Source organism: Arachis hypogaea, chromosome 20, assembly GCF_003086295.3.
Source record: "Arachis hypogaea cultivar Tifrunner chromosome 20, arahy.Tifrunner.gnm2.J5K5, whole genome shotgun sequence".
Lineage (NCBI taxonomy): Eukaryota > Viridiplantae > Streptophyta > Magnoliopsida > Fabales > Fabaceae > Arachis > Arachis hypogaea.
Window position 1 is genome coordinate 108,979,702 of NC_092055.1, and position 10,232 is coordinate 108,989,933.

The window sequence follows — 10,232 nt, forward strand, 5'->3', positions numbered from 1 at the left end:
TTGGGTTCTCTTCTGTATTGCTTGGGAGAGTACTAGGAGGGATTTCAGTGATCCTTTTACTCAGCTGGCCCACTTGTGCTTCCAAATTTCTAATGGAAGACCTTGTTTCATTCATGAAACTTACAGTGGCCTTGGATAGATCAGAGACTAGATTTGCTAAATTAGAAGCATTTTGTTCAGAGTTCTCTGTCTATTACTGAGTTGATGATGGAAAAGGCTTGCTATTGCTAAACCTGTTTCTTCCACCATTATTAAAGCCTTGTTGAGGCTTTTGATCCTTCCATGAGAAATTTGGATGATTTCTCCATGTTGAGTTATAGGTGTTTCCATAAGGTTCACCTAAGTAATTTACCTCTGCTATTGCAGGGTTCTCAGGATCATAGGCTTCTTCTTCAGAAGATGCCTCTTGAGTACTGTTGGATCCAGCTTGCATTCCATGCAGACTCTGAGAGATCATATTGACTTGCTGAGTCAATATTTTGTTCTGAGCCAATATGGCATTCAGAGTATCAACTTCAAGAACTCCCTTCTTCATAGGCGTCCCATTATTCACAGGATTCCTTTCAGAAGTGTACATGAACTGGTTATTAGCAACCATGTCAATGAGTTCTTGAGCTTCTGCAGGCGTTTTCTTTAGGTGAATGGATCCACCTGCAGAAGTGTCCAGTGACATCTTTGATAGCTCAGATAAACCATCATAGAATATATCCAGGATGGTCCATTCTGAAAGCATGTCAGAAGGACACTTTTTGGTCAACTGTTTGTATCTTTCCCAAGCTTCATAGAGAGATTCACCTTCTTTCTGTCTGAAGGTTTGAACATCAGCTCTAAGCTTGCTCAGCTTTTGAGGAGGAAAGTACTTGGCTAAGAAAGCCGTGACCAGCTTATCCCAAGAGTTCAGGTTGTCTTTAGGTTGAGAATCCAACCATAATCTAGCTCTGTCTCTTACAGCAAAAGGGAAAAGCATGAGCCTGTAGACTTCAGGATCTACTCCATTAGTTTTAACAGTATCACATATCTGCAAGAATTCAGTTAAGAACTGAAAAGGATCTTCAGATGGAAGTCCATGAAACTTGCAGTTCTGCTGCATCAGAGAAACTAATTGAGGTTTCAGCTCAAAGTTGTTTGCTCCAATGGCAGGAATGGAGATGCTTCTTCCATGTAAATTGGAATTAGGTGCAGTAAAGTCACCAAGCATCTTCCTTATATTATTATTATTTTCGGCTGCCATCTCCTCTTCCTGTTCAAAAATTTCTGAAAGGTTTTCTCTGGATTGTTGTATTTTAGCTTCTCTTAATTCTCTCTTCAGAGTCCTTTCAGGTTCTGGATCTGCTTCCACAAGAATGTTCTTATCCTTGCTCCTGCTCATATGACAAGGAAGAATGGACAGAAAAATGATAATAATAATAATAGAGATCCTTTATACCATAGTATAGGGATCCCTTTGTGAGTGGAAGAAAAGAGGGGGAGACAAAGAATGTGATGTAAAGGAAGAAATGCAACTGTACGAATGGAAGAGATGTGAGATGAGATGTTAGGATATGAATGAATAAATAGAATGAGATGGGGGAGGAATAATTTTCGAAAATTATTTTGAAAAAGGGTTAGTGATTTTTGAAAATTGGTTTTTGAAAATTGTTAGTATTTTTTTCGAAAATTTTTAAAATTTAAAAATAAAAATAATTAGTTAATAAAAAAGAAATTTTTGAAAAAGAGGGGAGATATTTTCGAAAATTAGAGAGAGAGAGTTAGTTAGGTAGTTTTGAAAAAGTTAAGAAACAAACAAAAAGTTAGTTAGTTAGTTGAAACAAATTTTGAAAAGATAAGAAGTTAGGAGGTTAGAGAAGATATTTTGAAAAGATATTTTTGAAAAAGATAAGATAAGAAGATATTTTTGAAAAGATATGATTGAAATTAGTTTTGAAAAAGATTTGATTTTTAAAATCACAATTAATGACTTGATTCATGAGAAATCACAAGATATGATTCTAGAACTTAAAGTTTGAATCTTTCTTAACAAGCAAGTAACAAACTTCAAATTTTTAAATCAAAACATTAATTGATTATGTTATTTTCGAAAATTTGATATAAAAATAAGAAAAAGATTTTTGAAAAATATTTTTGGAATTTTCGAAAATAACTAAGAATTTTGAAAAAGATTTGATTTTTGAAAAAGATTTTGAAAAAGATAAGATTTTCAAATTGAAAATTTGATTTGACTCATAAGAAACAATTTGATTTTAAAAAATTTTTGAAAAAGTCAATCCAAATTTTCGAATTTGATGAGAGAAAAAGGGAAAGATATTTTTTTGATTTTTGAAATTTTTATGATGCAAGAGAAAAACACTAAAAAGATGCAATGCATGAAATTTTTAGATCAAAACATGTGATGCATGCAAGAATGCTATGAATGTCAAGATGAACACCAAGAACACTATGAATGTCATGATGAACATCAAGAACATATTTTTGAAAAATTTTTAATGCAAAGAAAACATGCAAGACACCAAACTTAGAATTCTTTAATGCTTACGCACTAAGAATTCAAGAATGCATATGATAAACATGAAAAGACACAAAACAAAAAATCATCAAGATCAAACAAGAAGACTTACCAAGAACAACTTGAAGATCATGAAGAACACTATGAATGCATGATATTTTCGAAAAAATGCAAGATGCATATGCAAGTGACACCAAACTTATGATATGACTCAAGACTCAAACAAGAAACAGAAAAATATTTTTGATTTTTATGATTTTCTAAATTTTTTTTTTTTTTGAATTTTCGAAAATTAATTGAAAAAGAAAAATAAGGTTTCCAAAATTTTTAATATGAATTCCAGGAATCTTGCATTCTTAGTCTAAAGCTTCAGTCCAGGAATTAGACATGGCTCACTAGCCAGCCAAGCTTTCAATGAAAGCTCCGGTCCAAAACACTAGACATGGCCAATGGCCAGCCAAGCTTCAGCATGTAATTCAGACATGACACGCCTGACATACCCTACAGTCGTGTAAGAGCTGATGGTTGGAAGCCTCAGTCCAAAAGAATTTAGACATGGCTTTACAGCCAGCCAGGCTTCACATGCTTCATGAAACACTAGAATTCATTCTTAAAAATTTTGAATAAAATTTTTGAAAACAGTTTTTTTTTCGAAAACAGATGAGAAAATTTTAGAAATTTTTTTGAAAAATTTTTGAAAATAAAATAAAAAGAAAATTACCTAATCTGAGCAACAAGATGAACCGTCAGTTGTCCAAACTCAAACAATCCCCGGCAACGGCGCCAAAAACTTGGTGCTGTTGCCGGATCAAAAGGGAATCTGGCACTGATGTTACCGGACCAAAAGCTTGCCGAAAACTCAAACAATCCCCGGCAACGGCGCCAAAAACTTGGTGCACGAATTGTGAATCACACTTTTCACAACGCGTACCACTAACCAGCAAGTGCACTGGGTCGTCCAAGTAATACCTTACGTGAGTAAGGGTCGAATCCCACGGAGATTGTTGGTTTGAAGCAAGCTATGGTCACCTTGTAAATCTCAGTCAGGCGGATTTAAACATGATACTTTATTAGATTAAAATAAACAATAAAAGGGATAGAGATACTTATGTAGATTCCTTGGCAAGGATTTCAGATAAGCGAATGGAGATGCTTTTCGTTCCTCTGAACCTCTGCTTTCCTGCTATCTTCATCCAATCAGTCTTACTCCTTTCCATGGCTGGCTGTATGCAAGGGCATCACCGTTGTCAGTGGCTACATCCCCTCCTCTCAGTGAATCATATGCTCACGCACCCTGTCACGGCACGGCTATTCATCTGTCGGTTCTCGATCATGCTGGAATAGGATTCACCCTCCTTTTGCGTCTGTCACTAACGCCCAGCACTCGCGAGTTTGAAGCTCGTCACAGTCATTCAATCATTGAATCCTACTCAGAATACCACAGACAAGGTTTAGACCTTCCGGATTCTCTTGAATGCCGCCATCATTCTAGCTTACGCCACGAAGATTCTGGTTAGGAGATCTAAGAGATACTCATTCTAGCTTAATTCATGTAGAACAGAAGTGTTTGTCAGGCACGCGTTCATAAGGGAGAAGGATGATGAGCGTCACACATAATCATCACCTTCATCACGTTCTTGGGTGCGAATGGATATCTTAGAAGCGAAATAAGAAGAATTGAATAGAAAACAGTAGTACTTTGCATTAATCTTTGAGGAACAGCAGAGCTCTACACCTTAATCTATGGAGTGTAGAAACTCTACCGTTAAAAATACATAAGTGAAGGTCCAGGCATGGCCGAGATGGCCAGCCCCTAAAACGTGATCAATAGTCTCCTAAGATGAATAATGGAATAAAACTGAGACCAAAGATACCTAATACAATAGTAAAAGGTCCTATTTATAATAAACTAGCTACTAGGGTTTACATGAGTAAGTAATTGATGCATAAATCCACTTCCGGGGCCCACTTGGTGTGTGTTTGGGCTGAGCCTGAGTGTTGCACGTGCAGAGGCCATTTGTGGAGTTGAACGCCAGTTTCTGTGCCAGTTTGGGCGTTCAACTCTGGTTTTGGATCCTTTTCTGGCGCTGGACGCCAGATTTGGGCAGAAGGCTGGCGTTGAACGCCAGTTTACGTCGTCAATTCTTGGCCAAAGTATGGACTATTATATATTGCTGGAAAGCCCTGGATGTCTACTTTCCAACGCAATTGGAATTGCGCCATTTCAAGTTCTGTAGCTCCAGAAAATCCACTTTGAGTGCAGGGAGGTCAGAATCTAACAGCATCAGCAGTCCTTTTTCAACCTCTGAATCTGATTTCTGCTCAAGTCCCTCAATTTCAACCAGAAAATACCTGAAATCACAGAAAAATACACAAACTCATAGTAAAGTCCAGAAATGTGAATTTAACATAAAAACTAATGAAAACATCCCTAAAAGTAACTAGATCCTACTAAAAACATACTAAAAACAATGTCAAAAAGCGTATAAATTATCCGCTCATCAGACGCGCACGCGTCGCCTGCATTTTTTGCTCTCGTGCGTATCAAACAGAGAGTTGTGCGTGTGCGGGGCTGCCTTCGCGCCATTCGCACAACCCATATCATGCGTATGCGTACCTGACGCTTACGCGTCACTATTCAATTTGCGCGACCCACGCGTACGCGTGATGCACGCGTACGCGTCGCATGCGACGCATAATTAAACCACCTCAGTGCCTGATTTCAAATTATCCCTCCCCCAATCCTAATTCTTTTTCAATCCTAATTATTTCTTCTCCCTTCTTCCTCCTTTCTTTCTTATTGTTTCTTCATATCTATTACTTTCTTCTTTCCTTCTTCATCTTCTTCATCTGGTTTCTTTTCTTCCTCACATCTACTCTTTCATTATTACATTAATTTATGCTTCTTTCTTCTCTATTTTTTTTAGTTTAATTTTCCATGGTTTCTTTTTCTTTCTTTTTCATACATTCTTATGTTGGTGTTGGAATTTTATCTGGGTATTACCTTACTATAATGAAGCTTGTGGATATTATGAGGAGTGATTTGACAATTGATATTTTAATTTAGCTCTCATATACATTTGGATTATATTAGTTTCATTCCTACTTTAACTTGCTCACCAAGTGCTTGTGAAAAAGCACCTATGGCATCTTGAACTCTATTTTGTTTTACTCTTTTACTTGAATGCCTCTTTTTCACAACACTTGCACTCCACATGCATTTGAGATTATCATTCACAATTGTCATCATCTACGTGCTCTTTAATCTGGTATATTTAATTATTGATGCTTGAGTTATGCCTCTCATGCCTCTTTTTGCATGCTTTTACCTCTTGCATCTATTTAATTATGAATTGCCTTCTTGCTCTTGATTGCTGTCTTACCTACATGTTGTAGCTACCATGTATTTAAGCTATAATATTTTCTTTGGCATTCATTATCACTTGGAATTCTCTCCCTTCTAGTTTTCGTTATCTATATTTCACATTCTTCCTCTTCTTTCTTCCTTATGCATGAGTACTAAGAAAGGAAAAGAGAAGGCCACTGACAAAACACCAGCAAGGAGAGGAACCAAGCGAACACCGGCTAAGGCACTTCCATCTACCAGTGTCAAGCCACCAACAAAGAGGGTAAAGAGGATCATTAAGGTTGATGAATTAGAGAAAGATTTTCCGGCCCAAGTCTCCACCCGGTTTGCCAACCGTTATTACGAACAGATGTTCCCCATCCTAGCTGAGCGGAACTACAACAATGAGCATCTACTCATTGTCCCAACACACTTTGTTGATTTTGTGGAGCCCCGAATAGAGAGGAGACAGGGGGATTTTTGAGGAGGCAACCGCGAGAGGCTAACTTATCATGGGTAGTTGAATTCTACTCCAATTTCTACTCGCCTACTCTGCAGACTGTCTACGTTCGTCAGCATCAGGTCCCTGTCTCTGAGAGCGCCATACAGAGAGCACTGGACCTTCCACCTAGTCCAGAGGGATGGGATGCATATCAAGAGGCATCTCGTAAGCGCCAGATGTATCAGTTCGACTGGGGTAACGTCCTTGGAGTTATAGCTCAACCTGGCAGCACTTGGATCTATGGGCAGCATCGTTCAAAACCCAAGAGTATCTCAGCCCAGTCACTCACCTTGGAGGCTCGCGTGTGGGCATAAATTATGTCCCACTATATCTTTCCGAGCACTCACGAGTCCACCTTCACAGCAGACATGGCCGTTCTCATCTGGTGCATCCTGACAGAGCAAACCGTTAACCTGCCCCGACACATCCGGCAAGCAATGGGATATGTCCAAATTGCGGGTAACCTGCCCTTCCCCGCCTTGGTTTCAGATTTAGTCTCTGCAGCTGGCGTGTCCTATCTGGCAAGAGACACGAAGGTCATGATCCCTAGGGCCGACCAGTATGTCCCAAATAGGAAGTACATCAGGCCCCCAATTCCCTATGCGAGCTGCCTACGGGCCCATCTTTGGATACTCCTCCTTCTTCTACTCCACCATCATCTACACCACAAACCCCATCCCTCCATCAGATGTTCCTTCAGATCCTTGAGGGTTCGACCGGCAAGACTGGCGAATGGAGCAAATGGAGCACCGTAACTAGCACCGATACAACTACCTGAAGGACCTCATAGTTGGTACTCACCCACCTCCAGAACAGAAGGACACCCCGGACTCCCCTTCATCCAGTAGCACAGAAAGCCAGGCGAACCAGATAGCAGAGGTGATGCTTCCAGCCCTACCTTGCTCTTTACTGATGGCACGGAGGACCGTGCCAGGCCTTAAGTGTGGGGAGGTCAATCCTTGACTTCCGGAGGTAACTTCTCTCTCTTAACACCAACATTTGACTTTTTCTTTTGTTAGATAGGATAGATTGCATGATAATAATTACTTGCATATATGTTTTGCTTGGTTAAAGTAATGAGTTTCTTCTTCTTATAGTATTTCACTAATTTGAATTGAAAATTTGTGTTAAACTTGTTGAAGATTGTAATTTGGAATATGAATTATAGCTAAGAACACACAACCTGTGAGATTTGAGCTAAATTACATGGTTACATTATTTAACCATAATATGTTATTCTTGTGTGTTTTCTTCTCTATGATTGTAATCTATATTTTGTTCCATTCTATATGTCCATTGTTTAGTATATTTACATGCATACATATGATTGAGGCCATCATTTGTTATTAGCTCACTTATCTCAAATAGCCTACCATTCCAATTACCTTTGTTAGCCACTTTGAGCCTTTTAATCCCCATTTGTTCTATATTTTACCACATCACTAGCTTTAAGCGAAAAAACAATTAATTACCCCAATTGAATCTTTGGTTAGCTTAAGATAGTGTTTTAACTAAGTGTGGGGAATTGTGGGAACCTGGGTTAATGGGAATGTGTCATGTTTTTACTTTACCTGAATATTAGAAAATTGGGTACCTACTCATGTGAGACCAGAAAAATTAAAAAAACCCATGTGCATTGATATGATTATGTTTGCTTTCATGTTTAAATAAATAAATAAATAGTACAATATAAATAAATAAATAAATAAATAAATAAATAAATAAATAAGGGACAAAATTATTCCAGTGTTAAGTTTAATAAAAGATCAATGCATATGTGATAAAATTAAAGATAATTTGGTACATGAGTATGTGATGCAAAAGTGGGAATTATGGGTAGCTAGGCATGATTTTAGAGTTACATAGAGTGTGTGTGTGTGTGTGTGTGTGTGTGTGTGTGTGTGTGTGTGTGTGTGTGTGTTAGGTGAGAGCTTAGGTTAGTCAAAGATTCATATTATAGCTCACTTGGCCATACATATATCCTCACCTTCACCTTAGCCCCATTACAACCTGGAAAAGACCTCATGATGTTTGCATTGGTATACTAAATATTTGTTGATTGGTTAGATGAAGAACAAAGTTTTAGAAAGCACGACTAGAGAATAGTAAAGTGAATTAACCCTAGACACCTGAGCGATTAGAGTGATATACACTACCAGTGAGGGTTCAATGCTTGATTCTATGTTCCCTGCTTTCATGGGCTGTCTTCTTACAAGTTTACTTATCTTTTATTGTATGATTTGAATTAGTGAAATCTGATTTATGTTTGTCTTGAAGAACTTATTTACTTTTGACTAAGTAGAGAGAAACATCTTAGCATATAGTTGCATACATAGGTTGCATTTTATGAGTCTTGCTTTCCCCCATTCATTCCTTTGGTCTCCTTGCGCTTAGCATGAGCACATGCTAATGTTTAAGTGTAGGGAGATTGATAAACCACTATTTTATGGTTTATCTTGTGCTAATTTGAGTGGTTTTTATCAATTCTCTGTTCACTTATTCATATAATTTGCATGGTTTTACAATTCCTTTCTAAATCTGTGATATAGTTGAAAACATGTTTCCTGGGCCCTTAAACTGTCAAATTTAATCATCCTTTATTACCATTCGATACCGTGACCTGTGCATTCAGTGTTTTCAGGCTTTATAGGGCAGGAATGGTTTAGAGGATGGAAAGGAAACATGCAAAAATGGAAGGAGAAAATAAAGGAGACAACCAACGAGAAGTAACACGCACGCATGGCTTAGGCGTGCGTGTGAATTGGAGTTTGCACGGCGATGCGTGCGCGTACCTGACGCGTACGCGTGACGTGCGCAACCTGCAGAAATCGCAGAAAACACTGGAGGCGATTTTGGGCTGAGTTTGGACCCAGTTTTCGGCCCAGAAACACAGACTAGAGCCAGGGGACAAGCAGAGACTTAACACACATTCTCATTTGCATAGTTCTTAGTTTTTTGATTGGAATCTTAGAGAGAAATCACACTCCCTCTAGGTTTTCTTCACATTCATAGTTCTAGTTTTTATGCTTTTGATGTTTTTGCTTTGGATATTGAGAAGAGTCATTTACTCTATTAAAGTTGCCACTATTCTTGTTTGTTTTCTTATTCCTTTACTCTTTTGATTACTTCTTAACCCTGTTCAGATACGTATGTTTATGATTTTGGGATTTATTAATGCAAAGAACTACTTTTACCTTTAATTAATTTTCAGTTATTATTTCATTTAATTTATCATGTCTTCTTATTCCTTTTTGTAGTTTATGAAAATCACATTCATGTCAATGGAGTAGATTCCCAACTTGACTTAGGGGTTGATTAAAAGGAGACCCTTGAGTTAGAATACTCAAGTGTTAATTTTAATTGGAAGTTGTTGGCTAACTCTCTATTTACTAACGCTAATCCTTCCATAGGAGAGAGTTAGGACTTGTGAATAAGAGTTAGCTCAATCACTTGACTTTCCTTTATTTAGTAAGGGTTAACTAAGTGAAAACAACAACCTCTTGCTATTACACTTGGGAAAATCCAACAAGGATAGAACTTCCAATTAATCCTCCCCCGGTCAAGGCTTTTATTTTGATTATATAAATTCTCTTGCTAATTTTCATTGCTTTAGTTTACAATAAAAAATTGTGACAACTCTTTCTAAATTGATAAGCGGATTTTTTGTCAGTTAAGAACTGTACTTGCAACGCTGTTCTTATTATAAATTCTTAATTGGCAATTTTTCGCCCGTTCAATATCCTCTATTGAATGTAAAGAATGATAATAAAAGTAATTGTACTCCCACTTTTTTTGTAACTATAAAATTTATCTTGACATTGCATAAATCAAACTTTTCGATTGTCTTGACTTTATCAAGTTCTATTTGTTCACCTTATCTT

General features: G+C 37.6%; 1 non-coding gene across 1 annotated transcript; it reads left to right on the forward strand.

Annotated features, from left to right (window-relative positions):
- Nucleotides 1–727: 727 nt before the first annotated feature.
- On the forward strand, nt 728–835 carry LOC112788248 (small nucleolar RNA R71). Its single transcript, XR_003195621.1, has one exon. It is a non-coding gene; the product is annotated as a small nucleolar RNA R71 (small nucleolar RNA).
- The last annotated feature ends 9,397 nt before the right edge of the window (nt 836–10,232 follow it).